Below are 17,769 nucleotides of genomic sequence, written 5' to 3' on the forward strand. Positions count from 1 at the left end.
TCTTTCAAATTTGGGCAAATGCTATACCTCTGAAAAGGAGTTTCATTTAAAAAAGAATGATATGAAAGAAAGGCAATGAGAAAACCAATGTGTATCTCTAATGTCTTTCAAGATATTTAGTTTGAAGTAGTGCAGTTACCATATACAGTTCTTGACTATACTCTATTGAAAATATACCACAAAAACCCATTAAACTCTTGGTTTTTTTGTTGGAATTTTTGTGGTTTTCGTTTTCTTCCCAAAGAACTTCTGTGCAGCCCATGAAATAATATGCAGAGTTTCTAATAAACAACACACCTGAAATCAGAGTCTAAGCCCTAGTCAGAGAAATAGCCTTACATATTCATCCCATTGTTACTGTGGAAAAAGTTTTAATTTTATGTGTATTTGTCTGTAACTAAAAAGAGTCTAAACAAATGCTAAGTGTCTGGCTCCAAATTTTCTACACTCAGTAGTGCATCCCCCTCTTTCCAAGATACTTCCTATACTTCCATGAGATTCTTACACAAGTTAAGGAACTGAATGGTTCAATTCACTGGTATTAGTGTCTGATACTAATATATCTGGTATTTCCACCCCAACATTCCTGGTTTGGATCCAAACCGTCCCACTAATGATATAGGTAACGTGGCCATCTAATGATGCAGAGAATGGTGGTCCCAGTTTATTCAACAGAAGACTCACATACTGAGACTGTAACCATAATTGGTACCCCTGCTACCATGATGAAAAATACCTGGGCTTAGGAGTGCATTTACAAATATGTACTTCACAGTTCTATTTTAAGGCACACTAGTAAATTGTTTGGAGCAGCTAATATTGCTGCTATGCCTATTACTCTGCTTCAGTTAGAGGGATTTTCAGTCTCTGTTCCTAAGCAAAGCAAGATTAGGAAAATAAAATTTGTGTAACTTACTACACTCTGACTAATCATGCAGACATAAACTTAACTATATGTTTTTTAAGGCAAATAAATTCAAATTTAAGTTTAGAATCTCCTTTTTGAAAAAATTGCTGATGGTGAAACATTTAATGTTGCTATTTTAAATGCATCCATTTAACTTTGTGATTAATCTTGTGATGAATGTGAATGTTTTTCTCCAAGCAACAACAGGAAATGTTTCCCTACACTCTCAGCCCCTTTTGACCTGATCACAGGCTTTTTGCCCTCTGTAGGTCTTGCTGACATGGATTTAGTATGACTGGTATGACAGTTTTGAATGGGGATCATTGAAGTAAACAGCATGCAACTTAGAAGGGTGGATACAAAAATTTGTGAATTACTGAGGACAGACCAGGCAGCTGTTTCTGTAGATCTGATCTGAGTGGTAGGTAAATTTACAGCTCCTAGTAAAGAGACACTTTTTCCATGGGCCAGAATCTATCCTTGCTATTAATCCAAAAAATCACACATGACATAGCCTAAGTTTTCAGTTTGTCCAGAGCAGAATTGTGAGACTGGCAAGAGTACAGAAAAGTCCAGAAAATCAATAGAAGAGTTGCCATGCTCTCCCAACTAATCAGCTGTTGTTCTGGAGTTTCTGTCTACAGTGAGTCCGTTTTTAAGAAAATAAGTGAATTTCAGAGATAGGAAAACATTATTTGGTTTTTTATAGTAGGTTACATGCTTTATAGACAGAGCTACAGAGAAGGTCCAAACTAAGTTGTGGAGCAAATTTTCAACATCTTCAATCTTAAGAGAAAAATAGGGGGGAAATTGAGATATTTTCTCTATATACCTGCCAGTAGACAGAGAGGTTGGGCAGTATTCATTCACTAGTGAAGGCAGGAGTGGATACTGGTGAAGGTCCTCTCCAGTGTAACCAAGGTGTAAGTTTGCAGATGGGTGAGATGGGTGGAGCCTGTTTGGAGAGAAGCCGAGGCTTCCTGCTGGTTCCAGAGCCTAATCCTTTGAGTTCTTAGGAACTGAGAAATTTGCATTTAAATAATGTAAAACTCTTCAGACAGTGCACAGAGCTTTCACTTTCTCACCAGCAGAGCCCTAATTTCATCCTTGAATTGTGCCAAGCACATATTTGGAGTGTCACCAGCCTTGACACTAGGTAGCTTGTTATTTATTGCTTGATTGACTGTCAGATTTCACAGCAGAGATCCTTCTGAATGATAATGTTCACAGAAAAAGAGACCAAGGCTTTTTTTTTTCTGTCTCTAGAGTTCAGCTCATAACCAGGTATTATATATGACAATGTACTTGATATCAGTTTTTACGTCAGAATATATATTTTAGAAGCATTTACACACATACCTATGTACATGCAGGTAGCAGAATACTAGTTATCTCCCACTGCATAAATAACTAGATAAATCTATTTTATGTAAATCTTTTTAGGACTGAATAATATTCCATCTCAGTCTTTATCCAAACTGTTTGACAAAATATTTTCATTTCTTCAGGAAAAAACAATTTTCATGTATGAAAATACAGAAAAATTTGAGCAGAGAGTAATTACTTCAAAGGCATGCTGAGTGAGTGGCTGCCCTGGGACTGTAGTGGGAAACGGGAAAAATTAGGGTGCTGGTTTGTGTCTGCCATTTTGATTTCAGCGCTACATGAAAAGTTTATTATATTTTTGAACTAACTCTTTCTATTGCAAAATCAAATTGAAGCGGCTGTAGCCAATTTGAAGATGAAGACTGCTCATTCATTTATGAAAGATGTTTTAATTTCTTTCTTAGTGCTACTAAGCAAATAAGTTTGCATGTGTTAACTGCATGGAGGTAGTAGAAAATATAGGATAGAGAACTTTCTGTAGAATGGAAAATAATTGCAGTAATCAAATCACTATGCCATTTAATTTTGCCAGAAGAGTGTTGTTTGATGTTTACCATAGTTAAGGAACTGGCCCAGCTACAAAAAAATTCCTTGAAATAATGACAGTTTTCTAAAGGACAGGCATCTCTTCTTTTCTCCTAAGATAACAAAAATGCACAGCTCTTTTCCATTACTTTTAAGCTCTGAAGTATCCCTCCAGAGAATTTGTTTCATCATTTAGTTCCACCTATTCAGGTTAAATTTGCTTTAATCTCTTTGAAAGCCAAAGGATATGGTGACTGTTTTCTAGGAGGATGATTTTACACTTGAGTTTATGAGGATGTAATCCACTCTCTTCTGCCAACAGTTCTAGAAAAAAATGAGAGCAATGGTTGACTAGTAATGTTCAAATAATTATTTTCATAAGCTCCACATTGCACCAGATGTGCTCAGTAAAGCAGGCAGCAGAAAGAGGCTCAGGTCTGTGTTGTACATGCACATATGTCTCTGTGTGTACTTGGAGTTTGCAGGGGACAGGAGAGATGTGTTTCTGTAGAGTGGAATACAGAAGATGCAGGAGGTGGTGGAAGCAAATGAGAGTGCTCACAAGAGTGAAAGAGAAGCAAGAGACAGAAGGAAACTGGGCTGTGCCTTCCAACTGCTTTGCACTGCTTTTATTCAACAAAGGAGTTGTAAATTTAGCTGAACCAGCCAGTACGTTCTGGCTGCTTTGCACTACTCCACAGCAGCATAAAAAAGCCACAGCATATTAATGAACCTGGCCATAAAAGCTTGCATAAAATGAAACATGTATGTGTGTGTGATTGTTGGAATGATTAGCAATAGCCCATGATAATATTATCTTTTAGCAGTCACATGTTTGATTTTAATTTAAGAAGGGGAGCGAATTCAAAAGAAATAGGTGGCAATAAGGCAGAGTTAAGGATGAGCTATATCCATGATTTAATTTAAAATACATTTGTAATTACCCCAAAATATAATTTTAAACAAAGTTCAAAATCAAAATCATGGTTGAAATCACATGTGTTAAAATGTAAAAATGAAAGAAAACAAAGGTGTGCAGAAAATCATCCTGTCTTGCAGTCCTTAGTGATTGTTTTGGGAGAAAATCAGTATGTTTAAAACTCTCTGTATTCTAGTCTGTGCTCAAAAATATTAACAAAAATATTCCTTTTCATCTTGTGGCCATACAGGGCGCAATTATGTTAATTTGAAATATTGAATTTGGTTTTTTCCATAGTTTTTCATTACCAGATCTCATGACATTTAATTTTGACATTTCAAATGAAAAACTCTGTAAAAGTACTTTTTGATATTTTCATATATATATTGTCCTTGTTAACTCTGTTTCAGCATAGATATTGACTGTAGTTCTTCTTCACTATTTACATTAGAATTTAACTCATAAATGCTAAGAAGAACACTATATTGCTATACATGCCTTATGCTTTGTAATAGAAGTATACATGGCATGTATTTTTATTTATGAATTTAATTTTCCTGTAAATTTTACTTTTAAAACTTTTTTGTTGACTAGGGAATTTGAAATAACTTTTAGAAGTTTCATTTATCCTGTTGGTATTGAATTTCATGGTTTTAAGTATGTGTGTCTGAAAAACAAAAATTCTTAGTTTTAACTCAAATCACTAGTCTTCCACTTTCATTAAATGTCCATTTGTTTATGTATTACATGTGTAGATGAAACTCACATTCTTCCCTGTCCACATTTATTATTTTAAATACTTTTGTATGATCTGTGTAATGTCCTTTCCTATTTTTCTTCTCTCAAAATACAGTATTTCTGGTATTTTTCAATCTCTCTTCACTTAGAAATGTATCCACTTGCCAAATCACTTTAATTGCTCATTGCTGAGGCTTGGCTATTTTCTGGAAATGAGCTAAATACACCACATGAGGGCGAACCATCGATTTATATGATTTTGAATATTATTATGGCTGTCTTTGGCATCCCTGCTCTGCAATATTGTGTAACTCTAAGTAGAAACCTTGGTTTCTGATAAACATAACAAAATAATGTAGAAGACAAAAATCAGCATTTTTTCTCAGCTGTATCTAACTATTGAAAGTGAGTCATAGTAGAGTGCTGTATTGTGATGTTTAATGAATTCCACCAAGAATAGATTTTGAGTATAAAGTTCTTTTAAACAATGATTCTTAATACCCATAACTTAATGCTATTCATTTTTTATGACTGTAATTTCCAGAGGCTGCTGCTGAGGCTTTATTATACTAGATGAGGTCTAAAAACTACAATAAGACTAAGTTTCTGATTGAAACGTTTGATAATGTTTGATATGTCTTCAAAGAGATAAAAAGACAAAGGCATGGGAGTAGTAAAAAAAAAAAACAACAAGTTAGCTACTCAGCCTCATGAGTCAATGAAAGAAGGAGAAGTAAACTCCAGTAACATCTTCAGAACTCAACCTGTTGAGTTGTGTTATCAGTGAACTCTACTCACAATAGCCTCAGAATTAACCAAATGCCATCCTTATCTTTACTAATGGAAACTAATTATTTATTTCTCAATATATTGCCTTGTAATAACTGCTAAAAAGTTATCTCAACTATAGTTATTTCTCTTGTCTGATTGTTGGCAGAAGTACGTTCATCATTTTACTGTGTATAGAGGAAGGCAGGATCTCTGGGTAGTGTATGACAGGCAGATAATGATTTACCCAAATGCAAGTGGACATTATTGAGACTGCTTGTTACCCACAGTCCTTCTGCATTGTCAAGGGCAGTGCATTTAGGAAGAAAAATGTGGCTGAACAGAACACAGTCATGGAAGCTCTAGGAAATCTAAACAATGTTTTCTGTATGAATGTGTATGGTATACTTTCAGACACCCATAGCATTCTGCAGGTATTATTTACAGTTTCAATCATTTTTAATTTCTGACCTTGTCACTTCTACCAGGTGTCTTTAAAAGATGCTCATTTCAACCAGAAATGTCTCTCTTTTCTCTTCTGTCATAGAAAATGTCTTAGGAGAATTCAAAGATGTACCATCAGCTATAGAAAGATAACTTAGGAGTGCCTGAGCAATTTCTTTTGAAGAAGTTTGAAGAAGGTAGAAGCCTGCTTGGAATAATTTTTAAATCTGCTTTGAGTATAAGTTTCATATGTAAACATTCAATAATCCTGATGATTTGTGACTTTAGAATTCTTTTTTGAGTGTGGTGATGAAGATTTTGTAACAATGATAAATTTTCATGCTTTTTTTTTCCTTGACAAATGTTTTGAGCATTGAGTCTTCAGGAAATGGAGAAACAGAGTTAAAAGCATTTGAAACAGTGGTATAAACAGCTTTTCAGCATTTTGTTATACTTCAAAGTTCACCATAAAACTAAAACTGGCAACAGTGTTTATAACCTGCAACCTCTTGTTCTGCCTACTTCTTTGCTTTTATTTGGAAAATCTAACTTCTTCTGACTGAATACCCTAAATTTTCACCTTTACTGTACTGGGATTTTTAAAACTGTATGTGGTGCTCCTTTAATTCACTGGAACTACAAAAGTGAAACCGTTCATTACAGAAATTAATTAGTGTTGGCTTACTTTTCTACAGATGCACAGTTGCTTTTATTGACATGGCAGAGTAGGGGGTGGAGGAGAAAGGATAATAAAATATGGCATGTGTCAGGTTTATGTGCTTCAGGTTAAAAACTATTTGATTAAACCCCCAAGTCGTACATGGTCTGTAGTTTCAAAGTACTGGAAAGTATCTGAACTCTTTTCCAATATAACCATTTTCCAATTTTTGTTAAGCCAGAAAGATGAAAGAATAGAGGTGTATGGATAAAGAATTGCCTTATTGTCAAATACTTTGATGGAAAGGTTGAGAAATATCACCAAAAACATCCTGGAAGAAATTAAACAGCAATAAGAGTGGAGAAGATGCTTTTATCGTAAAAATCAAAATATCTGTGTTCTTTACATGAAGATAAATTTCAGATCAGAATTAAAAGTCCTGCAGCAACACTGAGTGATTGTATAGATGTCCAGTCCCAATTTAAATTTTGTTGCTTTATAATAACTTTTGAGAACTACACTGCAGCCTGTAAAAAATATCCACATGTTCTCTGCTGGAACAGCTCCAGACTGTAACAGAACCACTAGATTGCACCCTGGTGCTTTATGTATTGTTTAATTGTTTTCCTTTGGTGGATATTTTTATTAAAAGCCCATTATCCAGAATCAGACAGAAGTGTTGTTTCAAGAACAGCAGAAACAGAGGCCTTTCAGCTTCACAGTTCTTATTCATGCTTTCTTTAGCTAGCTTAGCTAATGAGATCTCCACTATTCTTCTTTTAATACTTAAAGAAGACAAATAAATGGGAGTTTTTATTTTGTTGCTTTCAAATCTAAGCAGGATTGCAAAGAAGTGTTGTGAGGTTCTGGTGTGCTCACACACCTGTGTCTCAGTGTTAGTTTCTGTGAGTACCTCCAGGGCATGTCTGTGCTTATAGATGTTCTCATGCTTTTGCACAAATAATTCCTTGGAGATATATTTTTTATCCCAATAATTTTGTGTGTCTGTGCTACACTTTACCTCTACAATAATTGCACAAAAGAAAGAAGCATTTTTCACAGAAAAGATGTTTTAGAAAATAAAGCTGCAGTAATTCTAAAGAAAAATAGAAAATCTGGCAAGAGCCAGATTATAAAATTGTGACATGCTGAATAGCACTGTGTTCAGTTCTGCAAGATCTTATGAGGATTCTGGTTACTGGATATTGTTGGAGCCCTAACTCCAAGTATTTCATTACTTTTTGAAGTCAGCCTCTAGTCCTGTGGAGAGATGTTTGAAACTATGAAAACATAAATGTCTCAAAAATACATGTCTGATGAATAAGTTCAGGGAGGTCTATGACTCATCATTGTGTGGTATTAGCAGTACTACTTGGGCCATCAGTAATCCATTAAATCAGTGCAGCTTCTTGGATAGTAAGTCATTACCCAGTGTGAGGGAATCCATCAGACTTCAAGCTCTGAGACATTAATTTTACAAGCAGTACAAGAAAAATGCTTAGTTGTAGAGTGACTTACCATTGTGTATATTTTTATTCAGGAGAAGTGGGGGTCTTTGTCCTGTAATCACATATACTAGGGTTACGATTTAGAAGGCAATTGATCATTTGTGTCATTAGTTTATGCAGACCTCAGTTGTGCACAACACCATAATTCATAGCAAAGATACAGAGCTGTTGCTTACACAAAATAGTAGCTTCTCGAAAAATAATTGATAAAAGACTTTGTGAAATCAGAGGCTTTTCACTGAGTAAATGTGGCAGGATTTTATCTTAAACACTGTGACTACATTTAACCTAATTAAGCAGTCAAATCTTTATGTACAAGCAGTTTCATGAGTTGTTATGCCTTGAAACAAAGTAAGCTTTTAAAAGATCTTATTAGCTGATTCATATGCTTACCTACCACAAGCCTTTCAGTGATGTTTATATCAGCTGTTAAAATAAAGTTACCAAGATTATTAATTTTTTTTTTAAAAAAAGGAAAATGAAAGCAAAAAAATTACAGCACAGGATAAGCCAGGTTGAAGATAGCTATGTTTGGGATGCATTTCTCCTGTATCGTGCATGTAGGACTGTACATGCTTATCAGAATATAGAAGGAAGAGAGCTGAAGGCATGATGCAGCTTATTTGGTTCTTTTTCTCGCTGTCAGTAAGTTGACAGGATTCTGGTGCTGTGTCCCTTGTGTTCAGGGGATGCATTACTAAAGCACAGATGACTAAAGACAGCACTTCCAGTAAGCAGCAACTGACTGTGGTTATGGCATGTGACTTTTCTTCTACACTGGAACAAAACCAAAACTATTGGAAGTTTCCAAGAAAACAACTAAGTGTTTGTTTTTCAAACCCTTTTATGATAATGTTTGTGTCTAACCTTTTGGTGAGGACATTGCTTCTAGGATGTTAGAAAATCTTAAGTGAAAAATCCCAATGCTTTGGGATTGGATTTGGCCTTAAATTGCATCAGGGGAGGTTCAGATTAGAGATTAGGGGGGAAAATATCACTTAATGAGTGGTTTGGCACTGGAATAATTTGCCCAGGGAGGTGGCAGAGTCACGGTCTCTGGAAGTGTTCAAGAGGTGTCTGGATGTGGCACTTGGGGATATGGTTTAGGGGTAGTAAAGGTGGTGTGGGGATGACAGTTGGACAAGCTGGTCCTGAAGTTCTCTTCCAATCTGACGATTCTGTGACACTGTGAAAGAGTGAAGACAGTTTGTTGTCACCCATTCCTACACATCAAAGGATTGAACCTGACCTCATCACATCTGAAATTTACGCCTTTGCTGTCAGATTATTTGGAATGTTTGGGGCTTGATCCTCACGCTTAAAAAAGTCTCCCTCTGAAAAATATCAAGGAGATGCAAGTATACAAAAAGAGTATGTTTTAGTAAAAAAAGTACATTTCTCAAAAAAGTTAGTGTTCTAGTTCTGAATTACAAGGCTAGTATGAGAGTGGGAGCTCATCACCCTATCCAGTCTAACCTTCCTAACTCTTCAATCAAGATGTTTACAGATTAAGAATGTATTGCTAAGAATATATCATTAAACCTCAGAAAGTGCTTCAATTCCTGTCAAAGGGATTTTTCATTCCTCATGATTCATTAACATGTGCTTCACTTTCTGTATGATGAATTCGCTGTGGAAACGGATTCCCTCTGGATCTGAAAATTACAATTTATTATCTGATCATTTGCCTCTTTTTTTCAACAAAGAAAAAAAAATTCAAAAAATTGCCCATCATTTTCAGTGTAATTCTTATTAAAAACTGCACACACAGCAGAATAAATGCAGAGTTTGTAATAGCTTGAAGATCCTTTTATTTACAAACTAATAAAAAATGCAGTGATTTCATTGTCATTCTGTTCCATCAGATGGGCCACTGCTAAGTATTAGCTGCCCCTGAAACTAAAACCATGACATAGATGAGTGCTCTTCAGTCAGTTTTGATTTGCCCTGTGTTAAGTTCAGTCATTGGCTTCTATGTAAAAACTTGCTGAATGAACGCAGAGTTTTTTTATGCTCTCTTCTGTCATCTTGCAAAGCCAATTTTGGATTGGAAGTACTTGGAATGTAGTAGATTGGAAGAGATCAGAAAGATCAGAAATACATTTCCAATAATACCAAGCAGTATAATTTTCCAAGATTGTTAATACTCCCTTTTCCTCTCCTCTGCCCTTCCTCCCCCTTTCACATTTCTCTCCTGGAGTCATAATTTGATCATTCATCAAGTTTTCCATAGCATCTGTAACATCCCTTTTCTTCCCACAGTTCTGTCACATGGCTCTGATCACAAAGTTGTTCCTCATCTTTTTTTCTCAGATGCTCAGAAACATCTGAGTTTTCTCAAAACTATTTTGCATGTTACCAGGCTCTCATGCTCTTTCATTTACTGATCTACCTGGGACATAAGCTTTTCTCTTCCCTTATTTGTCTATTTAACCTCTCATTCCCCTCACAAGAGGCTCTTGTCCCTTGCAATACAATCATGATTCATTATAAAGAAGAAGTTCTGCTAAGCTCTCCATCCTCGTCTGTCCTTTCTCCCTCTCTATCCCCAAGACTATTGAGTGTACGTATTGCTGTTTTTCCTCTGATTCTACACCTCCTCCAATAGAGCATCTCGGTCTTCTTCTGAAACCATTCTTAAAATAAATCCCTCCTAGACCCAAACTCAGTGACTATATTTTACCCTCATTTTTCCTAGCCTGTGTGTCATCCACTTTTATTTATTCCTATGAACTTTTTCTTGTAAATTCGTCTTTCTCTGACTTCTGTGCTTGATAGTCCCTGGCCTCCACCCATACTTGAACATAGAACGTCTCCTGTAACTTGTCTTTTGGAAGAATCAATATTTGCCTCCTTCATCTTTCTTCAGTTATTCCATGACATTCTGCTTTTGGTCTTGGTATCTTCTCCTATTTTGTGGTTTTCTGCAGGGCACTTTGTCCACAATGCAAATTGAATTATTGTTTGTCAACCAGTGGCTTCTCCGTTCCAGGTATGTTTCCTCTGTACATCATGAAATTTTATAGTAACTTTATTATATACTAATTGAGGAAATCTGCATTTAGTTGAAACTCAACTTTACCAAACTTTTATCCTCAAGACATTACTACTGCCACTCTCTATAGGCGTAACCATTTTTCTGCCTGTCAGTCAGGCAAGTTCTTGTGTAACCTTTGACCTTCTCTGTTGGAAGTCACAACACAGCAATGTCTAAATTTTGCAAATTCTTTCTGTAGCATGTCTTTGAAATACAGAATGTATTACCATTCCAACCACCTGAAGTGATTTCTAAGTTTCAGCCATTTTGTTTATTATTGCAATGTCATTCTCAGAATGCTCTTATGAATTTCATTTTCCATATGATACCAGGTACAGGTTTTCTGATTTTTTTGTGTCATGAAGTTCATACTTGTAGGGTATTCTCATAAACAGCTACGAGACTGGTTCATTAACTTCCCTGAAATATTCTATTACATTTCTATTTCGCTATATCACCTCACACAAAACTTGACAGTGATTAAATTCCTTTACTGCTAAGATTGCTTCTGTTTTTCTGGCATGTACAGCTTCTGCCTATTGTTCCCCAAATCTCTATAAAATACATAGACATGAGCCCTATTTTTATTCATTCTGTGTGATTGGCGATTTTAGTGTTTTATGCAATTGGCTTTGGTTCATGACAGTACCTCCAATGCATTTTACTGATATAAATGTGTTTGTTCTTGTTGTTAAGAATAATAGTAAGATGTGAGGAGTTAAGAGGTTAGTTTGGGAGATAGAAGTTGTTCCTCTCCCCATCACGTTGCATGTTGCATGAGAGATGCACACGCTCAATACTGGTGACATTGGCCACATGTGGGGCACAGGAGGGCTTGAGGTGGAGCTCTGTGTGGTACCAAGGCTAGAGCAAAGCTGGAATCACTTTGTCTGATCTCATGCAAAAGGCAGTGTCTTCCCAGGGTTGGAGAAAGGGAGATGGAGAGAGTTAGTCCTCTAGCTCAGTTGTCTTGCATGCAGATTTTAGTTACTAGAATTTATGTGGGACATGGTGACAAGGATCTGTATTCTGGAGCTGTTCTTCAGTTCCAAAAATATGCTACTGGTAGGATTCAGTCCTTCCCAAAAAGGCTTTTGAAGTGTGATGCAGCCTCTCGGAAGAGTCCATCCATCTCAGAAGCACAGATATCTCTCAGCATCACATCTGCAGCATCTGTGATCTCATGAAGCCTGTGAGCATACATATCTTGCTGACATCTGAGGAAACAGGATGATTATCAACAAAATGTAGGGCCTGTTGTACACTGTATCTCTTCAAACACAATGTGTTTATTAAGGCTTAATTACATAAGAAACAGTAGATATGTTGTGCAAGCTTGCAGAATGTCACTTGCAGAAGTTAGGCAAGATATAAGAGTTTCCTAAGTTTCTATTATAGTTTTATTTCCAGCAGTATTCTTTGACAAACTAAATAAATTACTGCATGTATTGGACCTCTGAGGCTTGGGGCAAAGAATGGAAAAATTATTTACAAAAGCTTGAAAATATTTAATCACTAGAGGCAGGGGGCAACTGTGTTTTAATTAGAGGTTCCTCAGGCCATTGGCTGGCTGGAGGCTTTCTCAAACAACCACACAAATGCACTGAATAGCTGTTTGCCAGCCTTAGGGTCAGGCCTGAGATGAAACAGATAAGATAATTGGCTCTAATGAAATCCAGAAGGCCTTGGCTTTCTTGTTTGAGCTTGGATTTGAAAAGTGCGTGTGGAAGTGAGGCTTAATTCAAACCAGTCCTGAGCTAGGCCCGTTTTTCAGTGACTTTGATATTGTTTGAAGTTCTGAAAGTGTTCGCCACACCACTAGCCTGCTGGGCTGGGCCTCCCCAGTCACCTTAATTACTGAGCTTTATTGCTGACTTTACTACACAGGAAAGGAGCCATTATATGTTCCATCAACATCAGCTCTCCTCAGATTGGAGGAAAGGGCAGGGTGAAAGGCCACTGTAGGAAGGCAGAAACTTCACTTTGAGGTAGTCAGATCATTTACCCGTGTTAGATTTCACTGTGCTATGTGTGTACATTCCTCACAACACAGAAGCCCAATTTCCATTTTTTTTAGCAAGTGATTACTTTTCAAAACATTTTGTTTGTGTCTGATTAGCAGAAGGGTACATTTATTCTTAGAGGTGGAAAGAAAGCAAATTGTAACAAATGCCTAATTAATCATCACAGGGGAAAGAAATCTAGTTAAAAACTGTAATAAAGAGAAATTGTTCTTCATGCTTCTTTGAAGTGGGCATAAGTGAGGAAACCCCTATGGTGTGTTTGCAGACCTGACACCCTACGGAACTGACTCCTTACAGCCAGCCTGATATCTTCAGGGTACCTTGTAACGGGCTCTCCAAAAACAGAAAAGCTCCTGTGAAGTACTGTTAGAGCAAGCAACAATTGAGGTATTTTAGCAATGTTAGTTCTGAATTATTCTCTTCAGGATAATTGCTTTCAGAATTTGGTCCTAATCTCTTCAGCTGCTCCAGCTGGTGGTGCTGCTGGAAAAAGAAGTTGTTGAACTTTTGTGCGTGAATTGGTTTTCACATCTAGACACTCTGTAGCAGGAGAGGTGTCTCTCAGGCTTCAGGATCCACAGTCTGGGGCCACCAAGGTGCCTGGGAAGACTGCTGTCAGGAAACCTGGGACAGATCCTGCAACTGCTTAAATGAATGCATTTACATATTAACTCATTAATAAGTCCGTTAGGCTACTAGCCAGAGTAAAGTTACACGTGTGCATTCATGTTTGCAGGATTGGGCCTCCTGAGACCAATGAAAGCGTATAATATTGGTCAATTTGTGCCAGATCCCATATTACCAACACTAGCACTTAATAAAAGAAATATTGATGAAAATTAGTTTCTAGTGGGACCATAGTTCAGATCAAGATAAGAAGTATTTTTTTTCAATGAGCTCAGGAGGCAAATTAAAAAGGACTGAAAAATCAGTCCTGTTAATATCTATTCTATGAGATTTTATTTTGGATTTTTGTTTATACATTTTTTTTTAAATTTTGCTTGGCTTTTGTTTATTTTCATGGAACTAGTGTTTCTATTTTTCTTAAATCTTGAAAATGTCTGGGAATCCTTCATAAAACTTAGAATAATACATTCCACAGAATATTCAGCCCTTTCTTTAAAGGCAACTCTTTTTCATAAAGAAGACTTCTGCAGATCAAGATAGTTCCACCTTGTGTTATTTTATAAATAATACAAATATATTATTTAGATTTATAAATTTATTTATAAGTAATATAAGTATATATTATTTGTTTAAAAAATAAATTGTATGCATATGTCACTCAAAAATTTTTTACACAAAGGACTCATATTTAAGAACCCTGAAGGCTTCTTATTTTTCTTCTCTTTCATATGGCCTGTCACTTTGGCATGTTTTATGTTAGTAGAGTGGCAAATTGGTTATATGCTTTAAAGAGAAGCAGCAGGTTTTAATATTTTTATCATCATTTTGTGAAATTTTAACCTGTTAAACTCGTAGCCAGCATCACAGGGAGCTGGTTATATCTCGATGTGTATTTTATTAGCACTAATGAATCTCTTTTTGAGCTGAGAAAATAACGTTTGAAATCATCATAATTCATCACAATTATTGGAAAACAATAATTTCCCTTCTAATACAAAAGATTGTTTTGTGAGAAAACAGTGGTGTAAGTATCATAGTGGGAGAGGGTGAGGGTCCCTATAAGCAATATTTCCAGATGGGTAGACATTCTGGTCTTTATTAAACATAAGATTTTGTTTGCTCTCATTTTTTTATAATGTAAAAGACAAGACACAATTGTCCTTTTTGAAACTGTGCTTTCTAAGAGGTAGTTTGGACTATTAATCATAGCCCGTCATTATAAATCATGATCCTTGTCTGACTGTACTTTCAGCTGCAATCACATTTTAGAGAGGCTAATGTGATTGAGGGGATCATATATGATGGTATAATAATATTATAGTATATTGAAAAAGACTTTTTGACTGGCAGAAGTGAGATTAGGTGATCTATTAGTGATGTAGTGGATACCTTGCCCATATGCCTAATGATCTTTTCAATAAAAGAAATAAAATTATAAAATCTACCAATGATTTAATTTGACCTTTGCACATCTGCCCACAAACTTTGTAAAGTTAAGCTCATGTGGATGGTGTAAATCAAGCAGGGGATAGTGACTAAGGAAGCATTTTATTGCAGGAAAAATTCCCTGGATGCTTAAATCACTTATTTCCAAAGTTTCCAATCATGTTTTTAAAGTAGTACAATGCTTATTAGTAAAAAGAGTCTTTTTTTTATGTGGGAAACTGAGGACTGTGCAGTTTCATAATTTCCACCTTGCTTACAATTGCTTTTAAATCTGCAATTTAATAAAAGGAAGTCTAACAAAAATATTCATAAATTAGCCATTATCTGATGTAATGGTGTTCTGTTGTGTATTTTTCAAACACTGTATAGACCACACAGGAAATCACTGGCTGGGCAAAGAGTAAATGTTAGGTTTCATTACTTTCACTACTTCCATGAATTTGCTGCATCTTTAAAATGAGAGATCTTTAAAAAATGACTGTTAGATGTCATCCTTGCATGTACCCATCTGCTCTCCTGTAAATGTTTTCAGATAGAAAATCCATCTGCTTTCCTTCTAAGATTTAAAAGTAGAGTTTGATTCTGCTTTTCATTATTCTTCCTTTGTATCATTTTAGAATGTGTAAAGAAGAGGTAAATTGAACCACTTGGGTTCAGTAAGTCACTTTTAGATGCAATGACCACGACACACATTTTGGCAGGATGATGTTCTGTTGTTCATTACCTATTTTTTACATTCTTGGATAACAAGAGGGTAACTTGAAGATAAATGCCATAAAAACATTTATTTGGATGCTAGCTGCTATAACTGCTTATATAATTATAGATGGCTTTTAGACATCTTTTACCCTGGTAAAGAAGAGAGAAAGAGTTAATAAGGACATTACCTACCTTAGGTATATACATGAGGCTCTTTGACAGTGCCTTTTCATTGCTCTACTCAGTTAACAACAGTGGGAATAATTCACTGCAGAGAACTTTCACAGAGGATGCCATAGGTACATAATTCTTTTGACTAAGGAATTCAACTGGGATGCATTTCTCATACTGTGGCATATGCTATATTCTCATAGATTACTTTTGTGTGATGTGAGAGATCAAAGGATTGTACTCCTATTTCCATGACTACAATAAACTTGAAAAGAACAAAAGGTAATACTGGTGAATATCACATAAAACCAATGGGAACTAACATGATTTAGAGAAAAGGACAATTAGAGGAAAAATGAGGACAGCATGCTTCTTTATTGTTCTTGGTTATAGTGTGAAGTCTTGCACCTGCTTGTTAACAAAGTCAGATATGGGATTAAGAAAAACTGAGTGGTTTAAGTTGCATATTTTCTCCTAATAGCTCAGTTTCCTTAATTTAATTCATATGTACATTATTTTGAAATAACTACACTGCTTGATAGTGTTGCAATAAAACACAGGAAAATACACACAAATCAATGTTTCTTTAAAAATTTAAAAGACTTCCCATTGTATTCTATTTATTATTGTGCTTAAAGTCTTTTTTCAGAAGTTAAATTCAATTCTAACTGTAACATGAGGCATTATTTTCAATTAGTAGTCAATCTTATCCTAGATATCTTAAAACTTAACTAATAATTTACAAAACTTAAATGAAAAAACACACATATTTTTATTTAATGGAATCTATTGTGTAACTAAAATTTGTGGCGTATCAGGTTGTATAAAGGTTATGTAATTAATGAAATGCTAAGTCCTGTATTGCCCATGCTGTTTGTGAAAACTCTTGTTCTTAGTAAACTCTAGATAATTATTGTTATAAGTTAGTACAATAGTATTAGCTCCCCAGATCAGACTATGACTTTTGCACTGAAAAGTAGCAATGTACAAGCTTGTTGAGAGGAAACAGAAGGTTTAGCCTGCTGTGTAGTAATAATTTGCTTTAGTACCCTAAAGGAAAATGTGAAACACAGCCATATATTTTCAGATCCTGTTTCAAAAATTTGATTACAGAGATCTAATTCACTTCCTTATGTCTTTTCTGCTCTGAACAAGAAGAGAGATGAATTTATATTTGAAAAAAAAGAAACTTGAGTTCCTCTGCTGTCTACCCAGGACCCCTTCTCTGTCCCAGTACCCTAAGACCAAATGGAGGATAGTGTTAATGGAAGGCTTCCTAGAATGGTTTCTCTGTGGGAGCTTTTAGCTTGAATGACTGAATAATATTGAAGAAATTGTGATTTTTGTCTTCTCATTTCACACTGAGTTATGGCTAAAAACTACTGTATGAACAGAGAGAAGTTCAGGATCAAATTCAGAAGTCCAACTGTATCCCTGCAATGTAGGCGTCTGCATGTCAGCAAGGTGTCTGCTTTCCCACTGTGCAGCTCTGGGTGAGACAGCTCAGTTGGGTCAGCCCAGTTGAGACAGCTGTGTGGCTCACCCTCAACCAGGGATATGCATTAATTGTCTGAATAACTTCCTAGATTTCAGTCTATACTGACTAGGACCTTGATTCAGTTTGCAAAACCTTACAACTTGTGCCACAGGAGGTGCACTGAAGGAGCTGAGGTTTACTGCTGTAGCTGACAGCTATAGCAAAGGATCTCTGGGACGTTGTGCAGGTGGCCAGGAAGGGTTCCCCAAATTCCCAAAAGCCACTAGATTTCTTCATGTGGGTAACTGAACTGAATCCTTTGCCTCCATGCAACTCAGTGGGAGTTTAGACCCTCAGCTCCCATAGAGATTCCTACAGTATATAGTTAGCTGTCAGCATCTGGATTTGGATGCTGTTCCTGGTTAAATGCATCTC

The 17,769-nt window shown here is 36.0% G+C and overlaps 1 protein-coding gene across 10 annotated transcripts in view; it reads left to right on the top strand.

The window, feature by feature from the left end:
* The window catches only part of HDAC9 (histone deacetylase 9), a 452,941-nt gene that overhangs the window by 359,533 nt on the left and 75,639 nt on the right, over positions 1-17,769 (top strand). The gene's annotated exons all lie outside the window — the stretch shown is intronic.

Source organism: Melozone crissalis, unplaced genomic scaffold (genome assembly GCF_028551555.1).
Source record: "Melozone crissalis strain CALT ecotype California unplaced genomic scaffold, PUWL_Pcris_2 ptg000016l_1, whole genome shotgun sequence".
Classification (NCBI taxonomy): Eukaryota; Metazoa; Chordata; class Aves; order Passeriformes; family Passerellidae; genus Melozone; species Melozone crissalis.